We start from the raw sequence: 18,047 nt of genomic DNA, 5'->3' as shown, positions 1-18,047 counted from the left end.
GCTCGCAGGATCGACTAGATTGATCCTAGGACATGATCTAAGTTTCGATATTTTGATATATGGATTGTGCTCATACTTGGTTTGATTTTGTGTTTAATTTGTAAGTGAAAAGAAAATAAGTTGAAAGATAAACGAAATGCAGAAATGATAAAGGTTTTTTGACTCGAAAGCGATAAAGAAAGATAAAAGACTCTATTAAAGATAAAAGACTTTATTGGAAATAAATATAAACTGGTAAAAGGTAATGTAATTCGATTAACATAAATTGGTAGTTCATACGTACATTCTCAGCATTCGTTTCTCAATAGGCTTTGATACTTTGAGTATGATTGAGTTTTGTACAGATTTGAACACACTAAAATCCAACGGTAAGATTCTAATTTATACTAGTTCGACCCTAACGGCCTTTTCCTCACGGAATGTGACGTTCTCCGTTTGTATGTCCCTCGATCCTTAAAGTAACACCCCCAATTCTATACTAAACAAATAAGGCATACATTTGCATAAATCAGAGTAAAGAAGCATGCATCTCACGAGGGCGTTACACATATTTCAAAATAAAACAACATTTTATCTTTAAACATGCAATGGTCATTTCCAAATAACACGGGATTCAAAACAATATGCAAAATCACAGCGGAATAATCATCTCATCAAATAAATGGTAAAATCGGATGATTCTCATACATCATCCACCATGTCTCAACATCTCGGCTCAATGCCACTCATCAACAAAATAACATAATCAAATACAGAATACAATATGAGTAAACAAATATCTCATAACATCGAGTCATAAAAATATAAACCCATATCCCATGTGTTACATATGACCAGAGCACAAATGACTACTTAGTCACGACACTCTACAAGAGATCTAAATCTCTAAGCTAAGCCTCCTTCGAAGCACCACTATCCTCGAAAACCTACGCGTTACCAACAAAGGATAACATTCAAACAGAAGGGTGAGAATTCAAGTTATTATAGATAAACATAATATGGGAAATGTAAAACACAACAAGAATATATTTCAAGAATTCCTCACTCTTCCCATAAACATGCATCATATACAATTAATCAAGATTCACATATTCATGTCATACAACCTAGCTCATTCAATTCCACATAATCAAACATGATTTCTAAGCAATGTACATAATCATATTTCACCAACATATAGATTCTAAGTACATATCCTTTTCGACAACATTCACAAAGTAACAATTGTATTCAAACATAACCACATTCTAAATCAAGTTATCTTCACATAATCACATATACATGTTTTTCCAAATATATAGACATGTACAAGATTCACTGATATATCGCAAGTATGAACATATATCACCAAATGCACATATTCATCTCTATCCCATTTCACAAAATATCATAGAATATATTTACATCATTGGAATTGTGTCATTAATATCACAATACATGTAATCACCTCTCTTACCCCATGTATCATCGTCAATCAAATATGATTCACATATCCACACATATATACATATATCATTAGTACATATAAATTCACATCTACATCACATATGTTTCAATCACATATATCACATTCATAACACAACAACTATTCATATCAAATGAATCACAAATACACATATATGCATATCCACCAACATCATTTCACGCAATTCATATCACATAAATCACACCAGCAACAACACTTCACACCGACATGTGCGACTCAAGTGTGACTCAATGCGATATGCATGTGGATCCCATCCATTATCATTTCTGGTCACGCCGATTATCTTTCCTCTATAGACTAGATAACCACCTCAAAGCTCCATACGGCTTTAAGCTTTCAAATCCCATTCGGCGTTAGATTTGGGACAAGCAAATAATCTTCGCGAGATTACCCGACATTGCCACTTTCAAAGACTCATGCTTATGTAAGTGTGCAACAAAACAAGACTCATGCATTTAAGACGATCTCTATCTCTTAAATTACAAAATCACATCTTTCCAAAATTGCATAATATACACAACATGAATTCAATACCAAACAATGCATCACTCAACACACATCAATAATCACATGTATTCAATTCTAGCATCATCATTATTCACTCCACATCCCGTTACATACACATTTAAATGATCATTATCAACAAGACACATTCAAATAGTATATATATATATATATATAATCATCCCAACATATCATGGAAATCACATCACTTAACACATCTATGAATATTAGTCACAAGTCATTAATTCATAATGCACACATAAGTAAATCACATGTTATCCATATATTAACATCAAAATTAAACCATTCAACATCAACCAACTCTATCCTATCATATGGATAATCTCATTAGCTTCCTAACGCTTTGAACGACGCATAAAACGGAGTTACGGATCAAAAGTTATGGTCTTTACAAAATCTGCCAAAAATTGGAAATCTTCAGGTCGACGCAAGGGATTCATAGGTCGACGCATGGATGTTTTCTACCCCTCTTAGGTTAGCTCAGGTCGACTCATGAGTCGACACAAGGAATTCTACAGGTCGACGCACGCTGAAGGAAAGTGGATTTTCTGCCTTTTTGGGTTGCTCAGGTCGACTCAGGCTTCTGTGTAGGTCGACCTACACTGCGTAAAAACTCATAAATCCCCATTTTCTTCCCTAATCCCCTCATGCAACACCCACTAACCCACACACCATTTATGCATCAATTGAAAGCAATTTAACACACATATAAGGTTCCTAAACATGTTCCTAACAATGGATCATCCATACAACACATTGAACATGAACAAATCACAAAATCCAATTGATTTCACATAAACCCTAACATTTTCTAAATTCATGAAATTGAAGAATAAAAAGCATACACAACATTACCCAATCATATAAACCTATAAGAACTTGGATTCTAACCCTTACCTCAAGTTAATCTCCTCCTATCTTCAAGAATCTCCCAAAATCCTCTTCTCTTCTCTCTTCTACTCTTCTTTTTCTCCAAAAGTTAATGTTATGACAAGTGACCTAGCTCTTCTTACTATCTCTTTCTCTCTAATTGGGCTTAACCCAATTATTCCCCAAAATCCTTATTTAACTTATTAGGCTCAATTAGTTATATTATTCTAATAACTCAATTAACCTAAATAACACAATTACATACCTAATCAAAGATTCAAATAATTATTATATCACATTATAACTAAATAAATAAATAATTATTAAAACACCAAATAATATAATTACTAATATAATTAATAAAAACACTAATAAAAATCGAGCTGTTACACTTAAGGCTTCCACGTGTCCTTTTGGATAAGATAGATCATTTTGAATTTTGAATCTCCTTTCATCGAGGCGCCAACATCCAACCAATGTGGCTGTCAAAGCTTGCTCTCGAAATGCTCCGAAAATACGCTAAGTCCTTTACCCTTTCGAGAATATTCACTCTGAATATCTTTCGACAAAGTAAAACCCACTTTACACCAAAATGGTACTTTGAATATCCTTCAAAGAGCCATTTTTTATGTCTCTCTTCAAAATATCTTTCCTTCGACAAACCTCCTTTCGTCCGTCGAAATCCCCAGCTGACAATGTGTCAATAAATACCTTTTATAGGTTGACACATATGTTGCAATATTAAAGCCTGTAGCTTCTATATGAATATGTCGACACGTACAACTTCTTGGGTCGAAACATACTGAAGAAATTAACTCTATGTGTCGACACATACGATTTTCAGGATGACACATGTGATGGAGTTTTAAGGCATGTAGCTTCTGTTTGAACGTGTCAACACAGAACCTGATACAAGTCAACACATGCATTAATACAGGTCAACACATGACTTACATGTGTCAACACATGTTGCTGTGTTTAAATTTTTTTGCATCCTTTTCACATTTTTAGGTTTCCCACATACCGAAGAAATTAATTCTATGTGTCGACACATATGATTTTCAAGACGACACATGTGCTGAAGTTTTAAATCATGTAGCTTATTTTTGAATGTTTCGACACATAACCTGATACAGGTCGACACATGCATTAATACAGGTCAACACATGACTTACATATGTCGACACAGGTTGTTGTTTTTTAAAAATTTTGCATCCTTTTTCACATTTTTAGGTTTCCCATTTGCCTCCAACTTGCACCTGTAACACCCCATAATTTCAGTTTATTAAATTAATTTGGATTTAAATTAAATAATTGGAATTTGAGAATTTAAATTGGATTTAATTAGAAAATGAGGGAGTAAGAGCTATTGGGCTTATGGTGTGGTGATAGTAAAAGAGGGGTGCTAATTAGTTAGGCCTTTTACTAAGTTGTGGTTAATTTATTTTATTTTATTTTATTTTTCATAAAATAAGAAAAAGGAACCATTTCGGGAGAAAAGAAGAACACGTGAAAAGAGCAAGAGAAGAGAAAGAGGCAAGAACGTGAAACCGGAAGGAGAGCATTCAAGAAATTCATCGAGGTAAGGGGGGACTCTTCCTTTTAGTATCTCTTATGTGATCTTAGGTAATAGGTAGATTGATGTATGGTTTGGTTCAATTCTATATTTGGATTGTTAGGTTAGAGTACTCTCATTTGGATTGAATTGATGATGATGGTGTGAACTATTTGGCTAATAATGATGTTTTATGGTGTATAATTGATTGTGTGATGATTATATGCCTGTATGTGATGTCTGGAATCGTTTTTGGGTGAAAAGGATGTGAAATCGCAGAGTCTGAACGCAGACCCGTAATTCTGCAAAATCGCCAGGTCGCGCCGCGAACCTCTTTTGCGCCGCGAACTGTTGGGCAGAATTCCAAGAAGTTGTGATACGCTCAGGTCGCGCCGCGAACCTCTTTTGCGCCGCGAACTGTTGGGCAGAATTCCAAGAAGTTGTGATACGCTCAGGTCGCGCCGCGTCCATGTGTTGGCGCCGCGAAGGCGTAACTTTTTCTCGTTCCGCGCCGCGAACTTGGTTGGCGCCGCGTGCTGTTAGTGACGGAACATTTCTTTAAAAATGCGTAACTTTCAAACTGTAGGTCCGTTTTTAGTGCCGTTCTAGGTGTTGTGCAAGTAATTAAATGTTTTATATGATGAATGATGAATGTAGGCAGTGGCCGACTTTATTTCTATAAAGCTTGATTTAATTACTTGATGAAAATTGACATTGTGTGCATATGAGATAGGTGTAACAATGTAATTGATGTGATGATGAATTGGTTGTGATTATTATTATGATTGTGATGAATGCATGACTATTTGAATGATGTTGAAAACATGTACATACTTATTCGGTGATGTGGTGTTGATATGAGTTGTTCATCGTGATTCGGTGTGTTTTAAGTATGTTATGTGTGTTTCATTCATTCATATGCATTTGATGATGGATCCAGTTGATGAGTGGATCGTTGGTGGACATATTTCCCATTGTGTGGAAATTGTGTCGGTGGGCCGTATCTCGATGAGGCGTAGATTGGTTAGGTGGATTGATTCCACGGTTTATTGGTACCACATGCATAGTGTCAGTTGTGTCATATGCATTCTGTCATAATATGATTGTATGGATTTCTGTAGTGTGTGTTGTAATCTATTATTGTGTGAATTAATAATGGATGTGAATCTGAACATGTATAATTGGGTGAACGGTATATTATGATGCTTGTTGCTTATGAATTGCATAATATTTACTAATTGAGAATGAGACTCACCCTTACATGTTGTCATTTTCAGATTGAGGAGTAGCGACATTAGTGCTTGGTGAGGATGACTCATAGAGTTTATCCGTTTATGTTGGGTCGTGTTGGTCATGCTCTGATCTGTAACACTGGGGAACGATAGTTATAGAGTTTTTATGAAATTATCCATTTTATTTGGTGTTGAATTATGATTCCATTTGGTTGTATTTGATGATGTTTAGTATTCCGCTGTGATAAACATGATTATGTTTAGTACTTCTGGGCACAAACTCTGAAAAACCTCCATTTATTCTCATTTGAAGAATAGTTGATTTTGTTTTCAAAAGTCTATTCACCCCCTTTAGACTATCTTCCTATGTTTTCTGTGAGCATGAAGGAAAAGATTGTGTGCCATGACAACTGTGCTTTGGTTATCATAGTATATAAATGGAGAAAGGAAAGAAACTTTCAACTAAGTTAGCAAAGTTTAAAGCTACAAGAGTTCAATAGTTATTAGGGAAATATTGTGATACTTAGCCTCAACACTTGAACGAGCAACCACGGTTTGCTTTATGGACCACTATGATAGCAAATTGGAACCAAAGTAGATAAATTCCTTAAAGGTGGACCTACGATTGTAACTCTCCAATTCTACCCGGTGAATATTATAAAAATCAAAGTTATAAAATTTCTTTCATACATGGGAAGCTACACTTCACAAAAACAAAAATCATAAAACAACATGCTCGCTTTAATTGAATAGATACATAACACTTATGTTTGGATGAACTAAAGTAAACTTCATAAATACCAAACTACGCATTCTAATACATAGCGGAAAATATTCCTATTCATGTTATCAAAACATTTTACATCCAACATAAAAAACATGTATCCCATTATAAGTCAACATGGCAACTTCGTTCATCATTACTCAAAATTATCCTTTAGAAATACTTTAACAATAACTAAGATTCAACTATGAAAAAATTAAACATTCACCCCTCCTCGAGTGTTACGTATCAGAGCATGACCCGACTCGACATAAGCAACGGAAGATTAACATCTTCCAAACTACTCCAAAAGCGCACTAATCTTCTTAACCTGCGCGTTACCAACATAGGGGTAACATTCAAACAGAAGGGGTGAGATATCAAACCATATAATTTGGTTTATGATAAATAATATAATAGATCAGATTATATAAAATCACCGCATCATAATATTAATATCACACATTCACTTCATTTCACATCATTATATTCAACAAGCAATTAAAGTCACAATTCAAGTCACAACTCAAGTCACAACACGTCACATAAATTCATACACATGCAATATAGAATGAGACACTAACAATGCACATGCATGTGGTACCCAGAGCTTCATCCCCCGTCGCTAATTTCCAATTAATAGAGGCATCCAACAAGGCATAAGCCTTCATCACAATTTGCCAATCCAGGCCATCCAAAATATGCAAATGTATGTGACTTGATGAATGCAACATCACATACTCAACAACAACAAAACTTGTCGAGGCATACGCCTATCTCACTGTTATTACCAATTGTTGTACCCCAATTTTTGACCACTAGGATCCCACCCCATTTCAAATAAGTAGAATCATCATCATTATCATAATCATCATGCATACATCATTTGCTAACCAAAATATCAAAGATTGCTGTTGTTGCTATCTCTCTTCAGGAAAATATTTCATGTACCTCATCAACTAGGGGAGTTTCTACTTAGGGTACATAGTTCGGTCATGTTGTTTAGATTACTTATCCCCATATGCAAGTGGAAGTTTGGATTTTGCCTGGTTGGACCGTGATAGATTATATTCTACCCTCTCCGCACTCGAATGTTGTGGGAGGTTTGGACACTAGTCCTAAACTTGAAGAGTTTCATGTTGAGAGTCTGCTTACAAAATGTCCCAGACTTAGATTCACTAGAGAACTCGCTTCGATTTAGGCAAGGCCGTCTTCTGTGTTGCTAGCTTGGCCTAGCCCGAGAACGACCAGGATGTTCCGATCCTTAATCTCTGAAGTAGGTTGCACTTATTTTTTAATTCTTTTCGAAGAAGCTTGTCATACGAAGTAACATAGTTGGCCTATCATATCCATCGAGTATCTGTCGTATTGGCTTTTGAAGTAACTAGACAGGGGAAATCTTCTTGGTCGACAGTCTTTCACAGGACAATGTGATGTTTAAAGGACGGGATAACACTCACATTATTAAACAAAATCAATACTGGGAAAAATCTATGGAGCTTCTGTCTTGTTTCTAGATAAATAGGCTATTGTGTAGCACTTTAAATACTCTGACACTCTAGTCGAGAATGTGAAATTGCTTGTTCGAGATGTGAATAAGAAAATCGAGGCTCTGGCTTAAGCTCAAACATATTTATATAAGGTGGAGAACGCTCTAGAAAAAGCAACCCAATTCTTGGATCCTTCCCGGAAAAATAAAGAAAAGCTTGAAAAGTATATAAAGGAGTCTCAGGAAGTCTAGAAAAAAGTTGATGACGACTTCTTGAAACTCACCACAAGAACCTTTCTTTTTCCAAGGAGCTAGTTAAATCATTGAAAAAAGTTACTCTATTTTCCATGACTCTTTTGAAAATACCTTGAAACAGGTGGAACATTTTTATCCTACTGAGTCGATCTCCCAAGAGTAAGTTCGTCTCAACCAAGCTATTAAAGACGAATAGGTGGTTTACTTGGTGGACTAGTCTTCACCCTTTATTTTTTACTGGTGTGATTGTACCCCTGCGTATGTTAATCTAATGAGTGAGTAAATTTATCGATTTATCCTGCAATGTACATTTCTATTTGTTACTTGCCAATGTTACTTGTTTACATTGTATTGCTTCTAATTCCAAGTTTGTTTCTATGGGACATACCTTTCCCTCGGAGTTTGTGCTAGAAGTTATATTGGATGTCTATAGAGTCCATGTTCAACCAAGGATCGATACACATTCCATTCCCCCATGTGAAAACTTGATTCGAGGTTGACGTATGGTTAGCTGCAAAAAGGGGGTGAACTGGTATTTTTCCATTTTGTGGCGCGCTTTCTTTGCCTGTGTGCATTGGCATCATGAGGTTTTGATTGTTTTAGTTGTATGTCTATGGAGTTTGTAACAACACCCCCGAGTCTTTGTGATGTGTATTTGATCTCTTTGGTCGTAACCAAAACTCGTCGCCCCTTTTCATAATCACAAGGAAAAGAGATAATTTGGGGGAAATTTATTTATTTTTTAATCTAACAACATGGTCCATTCTAATAGTACGTCATTTTTCTTATAAAATAATTGAATTAAGATAACCAAGCAACATAGCTAATGCTTATTAGCCACAAAGGACGTGGTGGTTGGCTTCGACTTCACTTGGACCAGCTACTTTGTTCATTTGGCTAAGGTGACATGTCTTACCTGTATAGTGGGCCGGATAGCCATGTTCTTCAACTCCTTTGCCATATAGCTATGTTGATAATGTACATTTCAATTCGTTACTTACCAATGTTACTTGTTTACATTGTATTTCTTTCAATTCAAAGTTTGTTTCTCTATGATGTAGCTTTCCCTCGGAGGTTGTGCTTGAAGTTTTATTGGATGTCTCTAGAGACCGTGCCCAGCCAAGGGCCGATACCTTTTCTCTCCCCCAGGTAAAAATCTGGTTTGAGGTTGACATATGAGTAGCTGCCAATAGAGGTGAGCCAATATTTGCCACTTTGTGACCCGCTTTCATTGCGTGTGCATTAACATCATGAGGTTTTGATTACTTTAGTCTTACTCCTTTGGCATTTGTGTTAGCATGTCCTGAGTCTTTGTGATGATGGGCCTTTGATCTCTTTGGTCGTACCTAAGACTCATCGTTACCTTTCATAATCACAAGGAAAATAGACAATTTAGTAGAAGTTTGTTCATTCTTTAATTGAACAACACGATACATTATAATAGTGTGTCATTGCTTTTACAAAATAATTGAATTAAGATAACAAAGCAACATAGCCATTAATTATTGGTCACAAAGGACATGGTGGTTGGCTTCGATATCACTTAGACCATCTATCGTATTCGTCTGGTAGAGGTGACCCATCTTATCTGTAGGGGGAGGATAGCCATGTTTCACAACTCCCTGACCAGGGAGGCTACATTGATCTTCATAGCTTTTCTTTCACCTTCTTTTTGGTCTTGTTGCGAAGCCTTATAGGTCCCCCTCAACTCAGATAGGTCAATGCTTATTGTTACCTACTCGTTGTTGATGTTGTGGTATTATAGCTTGAGATATACTAAGGATGTTACTACATCCTAGGTTAATGAGAAAGGTCTTCCTAAAATGAAGTTATAAATGCTTCTGCAAGGGACTACCAGAAATTGAAAATCGGTTGTCCTGGTATCTTGTCCTTCTTCCAACACTACATCAAATTATAGATTTCCTAACGAATTTTTACTTCAGTTATCTACCGATGAAAATATATTCCATTAGGCGTGTTTCATTCATTTTAATTTTAAGCCACTTTTCACCTCAATCAATATTACCAACCGTGGGGAAAGGTCCCTCGGGGACACACTGCGAATCCTAACACCCACATTTTTGTATTTTATTCATTACAAAAGTGGTGTGTTCCTTTTATTTTTGTTTTTAAATTAAAATTAAATTATTTTTCTGCTTGGTCATCTTTAACAACTGCGAGGAAGTGTACCTCAGAGACACACTTTGAATTCCAACACTAGCCGTTTTGATATTTATTCATTTTTAAGCCACTTTTCCCCTAGGTCAGTTTTAGCAACTATGAGAACAAATAACTTATATTGCAAAAAATAAAATAATGAATGAGCAAAAAATTAAAAGGAAACAACATAATGTGTTATTTCCTTTCCAATGTTATTTTTTTACCATTCATCATTTTTATTTTAGGTTGCAATATCTTCTCAATTTTTAACTATCATTAAAACATTTTGGCTTGAAAGATCTATGTTATGGTTCAAGTATATCGTTTACTTGACAAAGTGAAACAAAACATTATTCTTCAAACCAAAATTTACAAGATACTGTTTTCGCATCTTCAAAGCCAAATCTTCAAAGTTAGTGTTACAACAACAACAACACAACAAGAATTGATGTTTTTTAGTATGGTTTATGAAATAAATTATGTTTTTGAGTTTTGTTTAGGCGAGAAGTATAGTTTCGTTAATGGAAGATGAAATTTGGAGGCACAATGAGTTAAGTTTAGGGAAAAGGTGAATGAACATAGAACTTTTATAGACAAAATTGATCAACCTTTCCCCATGGTTGGTAAAACGAACTAAGGTGAAAAGTTGTTCCACTCCTTTTTTTTTATATTTAAAATTAAAATAAAATACCTTTCCCCAAGTAGGTAAAACTGACCGAGTTGAACAATTGTTTCACTCTGTTTTTTAATTTCAAATTAAAACAAATTATCTTTCCTCATGGCTGGTAAAACAAACTGAGGTGAAAAGTTTGTCAACTCCTTTTTTATTTTACACTAAAACAAATGACATAAACGAGTTATAGCTTATTTTCCTTAAGAATAAAATAATTCCCTAGCAAAACTCCATCTTTGTAAACGTACGAAACACCATTTCTTCACTAACCTCCATCATATCTTCTCCAACTCGTATGAAACTAGGAAAGAAAACACGAAATTGCAAGAAGGAAATATGAAACTCATTTTTTTGACTTTTTTATCACATTTTTGGTACATGAAACATTTTCATCATTCATGTTATACTGTTGTTGTTGTTGTGACCATAAACCCTAAAGGTTTAATGTTGTTGTATTTGTTGTTAAGATTTGAGATTGCAATTTTTATGTTGTTGTTATTGTTAAGATGATATTAAAGGTTTTATGTTGTTGTTCTTGTTGAGATAAGTAAAAGATTTAGTCTTATTGTTGTCATTGAGATAATTCAAGTCAAAGTTATAGTCTTTTAACAATTCTAACCACCTGCATTGCCTCATATTCAACTCCTTCTGATCAATCAAATATTTCAAACTCTTATGGTCGCTGAATACTTCAAATCTAGAACCATAAAGATAATGTCTCCAAATTTTCAACATGAATACCACTGCGGCTAGTTCTAAATCATGCATAGGATAATTCCTTTCATGAATCCTCAACTGTCTCGATGCGTAAGCTACCACCTTATCATTCTGCATAGGCACACCACCTAAGCCCAATTTAGAAGCATCACAATACATAATAAAATATTCTTCAGGATTAGGTAATATCAAAATCGGAGCCGTTGTCAATCTCTCCTTCAGCTCTGCAAAACTTTCTTCACATTGAATATCCCTAACAAACGCTTTAACTTAGCAAATCAGCTGTGTTAACAGAAGTGCTAACTTAGAAAAGCCTTCGATAAACCTCCTATAATAACCAGCCAAGCCCAAAAAGCTTTTAATCTCCGTGACTGATTTTGGAGCTTCCCACTGCAACACTGCATCTACTTTGGATGGATCCACAACAATGCCATTACCTAAAATGACATGACCAAGAAAATTAACCTTCTCTAATCAAAGCTAACATTTGGACAAGTTTTCATATAGTTTCTTATCTTTCAAAACCTACAATACCATACTCAAATGTTCGACATGTTCTTCTTCCAACTTAGAGTAAATCAGAATATAGCCAATGAATACTACCACAAACCGATCTAAGTAAGTATGAAAGATGCGGTTCATATATTCCATAAATACTCTCGGCGCGTTAGTGACATCGAAAGGAATCACCAAATACTCATAAAGCCCCTATTGGGTTCAAAAAGTCGTTTTCTGAATATCTCCATATTTCACTCTAATCTGATGATAACCTGATCTCAAGTCAATCTTGCTAAACACACGTTCACCCACCAATTGATCCATCAAGTCATCTATTCTCGGAAGTGGATACTTGTTCTTGATTGTTACTTTATTTTACTTCCTATAATGAACACACAACCTCATACTTCCATATTTCTTTTTCACTAGCAACACCGGAGCTCCCCAAGGCGATACACTTGGTCTCACGAACTTCTTCTCAAGTAAATCCTCCAATTGCTTCTTCAACTCTTCCAACTCAGATGTTGACATCTTGTATGGTGCCATAGAGACATGTGTGGTACCAGGGACAAGATTAATAGCAAATTCAACCTCTCTTTCTGGTGGTACACCGGGAATCTCATCGGAAAAGACTTCTGGAAATTCACGTACCACATGTAATTTATTAATTGTAGTCAAATTCTCAACAGATAACGACGCCATCAACGAAAATACATGTGCTTCATTTTGCACCAATTCCTGCAATTGTCTAGCAGATAATAAACCAGTTTCCTCCTCCTCGACAGGAGTAGAAAATCACACATATTTGTTATAACAAGTAATATGAACATAGTTATATTCCAACCAGTTCATACCCAAGATCACATCAAATCCACTCAACAAAAAACAAACCAAATTAACAGCAAAGTCTCTGATCCCTTAGCTGGAATATCGATGACCATCTCCCCATTTATAGAAGACAACACAAGACCTAACTTTTTCATAAAATCACCAGCAATGAAACAATGCATAACACTCGTATCAATAATAGTAAATAAGGGAGTACTATTATTGAAACAAGTACCTTTGATTATGTTGTATCCCAAAATTTGCCCCCATACATTCGCAAACGTCATTTTATTTCGAATAAGTGACGTAGCACAATTGGTAAGGATTTGAGGTTAAAAGGTACATGAGCGAGAGGTCCCGGGCTCGAATCTCACTTTTATGCATTTTTTAGTCAAAAAATCACCAAAAATCATAAAATATTCAAAAAATCCAAAAAAAGGAAGTTTTTTTTTATCGTATTTGTTCTATTAATAGCCCTTTTCATATCTTAGGGAGCAAGTCAATCTCATTAAATTATTTTGTTTTAATTTCTTGCTAGAATTAAAACAAATTAATTTTTTTGGCCTTGATTTGATTCATAGATTTTAATTTTCCTTTTTTACTTAACCTATTTTTTGTGTATAAATAGTCACTCTTTTCACACATCTAAAACGAACAATTCTAAACCTTATTCCCACTCTCTCTTCTCACAAACACAAAATATTTTCTCCTCCTTCTCTCTAAGATCAAACTTCACTTTCTCTCATGAATATCATAACAACTTCATAGTTTGTTGAAGAACATCAAGAACAATTTCAAAAAAAAAAACGCAAGAACTTATATCTTCCTCTCACCGTAGAACCGAGCGGTTCAACGCCCATCTTTCCTCCACAAACCGCCATCGGAGCCCTCAGGTGTTGTTGTTTATTTTTTTTATATTTGCTAGCTTTTTATTGGTTCAATTTATGGCCATGATTATTGTTTTGAAAGTGTTGTTTTCTTTTGATTTGATTTCGTTTGTGTGAAGGGAGAAGAGAGAATACATATGGGGAAGAAGATGAAATCACATGGAAAATAATCTACCAAAGACGTAGAAGAGGAAAACAAAAGAGAAGTGGAACTCAGTGAGAATCACCGAATCAATCGGGTCCGCATCACTCCTTCACACCTCAACCGTCGGCGATCCCTCCAACGACACCGCAAAAGGCAGCAGCCCAACAACCGTCATGCCGGTAACGTCGACGTCCCTCAATCTTTTTTTTCTCCCAAATTTCATCACCTTTTCACTATTTTCTCTTATTTTATTAATTAAACTTTTAACTTTTAATTATTTATTAACCCTTGATTTCCATTAATTAATTAGGAATATGGTTTTTTTAACCGATTAATTTTTTTTCTTTCTTTCTTCAACAAATTTATTTTAATTTAATTAGGATATTTTAATTAGTTTAATCATTACAAAATCATAAAAAACGCAAAAATATTAGTTCTAGTTTGATTTGATTTTTCCCCTAACATTAATTTTATTTGATTAGAATTAGGATTTGATTGGATTTAATAATTAGGGTTAATTTACAATTTAAAATTTAATTAGATTAGATTTAGTAATTAGAATATTTTTTAAAATAATTAGATTTAGGTTTAATTGATTTTATTTTATTTTATTTTATTTTTTTAACATAATTTTAATTAATTTAGTAATTAGGATTTGATTAGATTTTTTAGACTTAATAATTAAAATCAATTAGCGATTTAATTAGAATAAATTTAATTTGTACATAATTAGATAATTAGATTTATTTTCATTAATTAAATTAGATTTAGTTTAACATTAACAAGTAAATCTTTTTCTTAACCCTAAATTCTCTTCTTCTCATCTCCACTTCTCGACTTCCCGATTTTATTATTGTTTAATTATTATTATGTAATTGTTTCGAGGTTGTAATAGTAATTAGGATTTTTTTTTCCGTATTTTATTTCTCCGTAGTTTTTCCATATTATGTAACTGCTAAGGGTTGTAATAGTAATTAGGCTTTTATTTTCCGCCTATTTTTATTAATTATTATGTAATTGCCCCAAAGCCATGTAATAGTTTAAACTAGGATTTTACTTTTCCGCATCCCCCATTTTGGTATTGTAATCCACCTCCCCGAAGCCTTGTAATAGCGTAGGCTTTAATTTTTGCACTTTAAATTTCGGTATGATATTAACTGCGTGGTTAGTAAAATAGGGAGTGACAAAACAATTAATTGAATATAGCTCACCTAATGCAAGATAAATATATGAATCCAATTCACGTGATTGTTGCACCCACTCACCTTTAAGGTAATCTCTCTCATGTTGCCTTTCGAATAAATAGTCAAGTCCCTCGGATGTAGGGATACCTTAGCACCTGTTGCCTTCGATTCAAAATCATCATGGTCCCTCGATATAAAGATCATAGTCCCTTCGAGTTTCCTATGAATAAAATGATCTCGTCCCTCGATGTTGCTTCGATTAAATGATGACAGTCCCTTCGATTTGCTAAGGTATCCTTACTTGTTGCCTTTATGACTATTCACATCCTATACATAGTTCTTCCTACCCTCTTTATGGTATGGATAGCCCCTATAAGCATTCGATGACCCGCACATCCAATGAAAGGACTACCTACCCTCCTTATGGTATGGATAGCCCTTTCCAACGAAAGACTTAAAGAACAAGAAAGACAAACTTAGGGTAGGTAGCTTTTAACTGCTTGCTCACAATCAATTCAAAATGCTTTCATACACTTCCTTTCAAAACGATTTCAAAAGGCTACGTTTATTTACAAGCTAAAGTCCTTAATTAAAATCTTTTCTAATCACACATGATACTTTTCAAACAAACAAACAAAAAGTGAACTAAGCAATTAAGAGCCCATCGATAACCATGGATACAAAGGGTTCTTACACCTTCCCTTTGTATAACCTACCCCCCGAACTCAATCTCTTTTCAAAGTTCTTTCCTGTTCTTTTTGCCTTTCCAATTGGATAAAATAAAAGTCGGTGGCGACTCTTGCTATCTGCACATTTTTATAAAGTCAGTTCTCCCATCGTATTATAGAACTGACGACTCTGCTAAGGATAAATGAAAAGAGGGGTTACCTTAAAGTTTTAGGATCACTTTAAAATTGTTTGTCTTGTTTGATTTATATTTCAAGGGCTGTTTGGGTATATTGTTGTGTGAGAGATCCTACACCCGGATCTAGTGTACCTTAGGTATATGGCATGAGACCAAGGAGACTGTACGGCATATACCGCTATGGTTGATATGGTAGCCATCGTTAGTGTGACACTTTGGTTTGTCCTGATGTTCCTTGGGATCCGACTTGAGGAAACATTTGGCTGCTGCGTGGTGTCATTAAGCACTAATTTGCCCTTAGAACCCTAGTTGAACTTGACTTTGGCCTTTTAGAAGTAGCGAGATGGCTGGCTTTGGTTCCGATTGAAGTTGGTTGATACTTGAAGCTACACTCATATGGACTGGACTTTCAGGACGTTTTTGGTCAGTGATTCGATTATTGAAGTGAAATAGTGCCTTCGAGAAAGGTCAATGATATGAGCCCCCTAGAACTCGATCTTTATCTAGGACAGGTTGAATCATCTAACCTTCAGTGGGGAGGGTACTTACCTATGGACTTCACGCGAGCCTTTAAACCTAAGGTCACTTGTGTGACTTGCTTGTGTGTTGCTAACCCTTCGATTTCCTTGCAGGAATTGTTTGTAGGACTTATTTGTCCCTACTAACTTTATGCTTAGGCCTAATGCATAACATTTGCATGACATCATGACATCATAACATAGCATGTTAACTAACCCTTTCAAGGATCTTAGGGATTTAGGGTGCACAATTTCAGGTGCTCTTATCAAGGATTGAATTCCTATCAAGGGCAAGAGGATTTATTTTCCTTTGGTCACATACCTTCCAATTCAGAGACTCAGTACCTATCAAGGGGCAAGAGGATTTATTTTCCTCTAGCCATGTACCTTCAAATTCAGAAGTATTCCGAATCAGAGGCTATGATCCACTCGATATGGTGAGCTTGATTCCCATAGAAGAACATCCAAGAATCAAAGTTCTTCAAACGAAGACGCGACTAGATCATTTTCTAATGTTGCTAACTAAATTCCTAAAGATCCTTGAAAACATTGCATGTGCATATCATAACATCGCATCACAGGTTTCTATAACAGGTCTCTCATCCTCTCTCACTGTTTATTTCAGCATCATGAATCTCGAGCAATCTGTCAGAAATCTTCAAGCCCAGAATGCCCAGTTCCAAGAGATAATCCTTAACTTGGCCAAGGGGCAAGAAGAATTGAAGGCACTTCTTATCAAGAAGGATAAGGATCAACATAGGCAGAAAGTTGGTCAAGGTAATCGGAAATCCAAACCTAAGCAATTATTTACTCCGTTGCGCATGCCGCTGTCTCAAGTTCTGCAACAACTGCTCAATCAGAACTTGATAACCCTATTGCCTCCACATTAAGTTCCTGTCAATCCTGCTCATGGGCACAAGTATAATGCAAGATGTGTTTATCATTCAAACAGTCCTGGTCATGATACAGAGGATTGTGGACCATTGAGGCATAAGATTCAAGACTTAATTGATGAAAGGATCATTGATTTCAAAACACCTGAGGAGCCTCATATGGCTGATACTGTGCACCAGCAGAAAGGTCGTAATGAACGCAACCAATCTGTTGGGGCAATTTTGATCTCCATGCTGGCACCACAACAACAACGTAAACAAGGCGCGCCCAAAAGACAATTCGCAAAGATCAACATGACTTTGGATGAAGCATTACAACGGTTGCTAGAAGAAGGGCTAATTACCTTAAGGGATCCTCCTCGGAAGCCAAACACTTTGTCTCATTAATATAATCCTAATGCGAGATGTGCTTATCACTCTGACAGCATTGGACATGACACTAATGATTGCTGGCCGTTGAAGAACAAGATCCAAGATATGATCGATGTTAGTGAAATTGAGTTC

This window comes from Vicia villosa, linkage group LG5 (assembly GCF_029867415.1).
Source record: "Vicia villosa cultivar HV-30 ecotype Madison, WI linkage group LG5, Vvil1.0, whole genome shotgun sequence".
In the NCBI taxonomy this organism is placed as follows: Eukaryota; Viridiplantae; Streptophyta; class Magnoliopsida; order Fabales; family Fabaceae; genus Vicia; species Vicia villosa.
Note: the sequence above shows the minus strand (reverse complement) of the source record.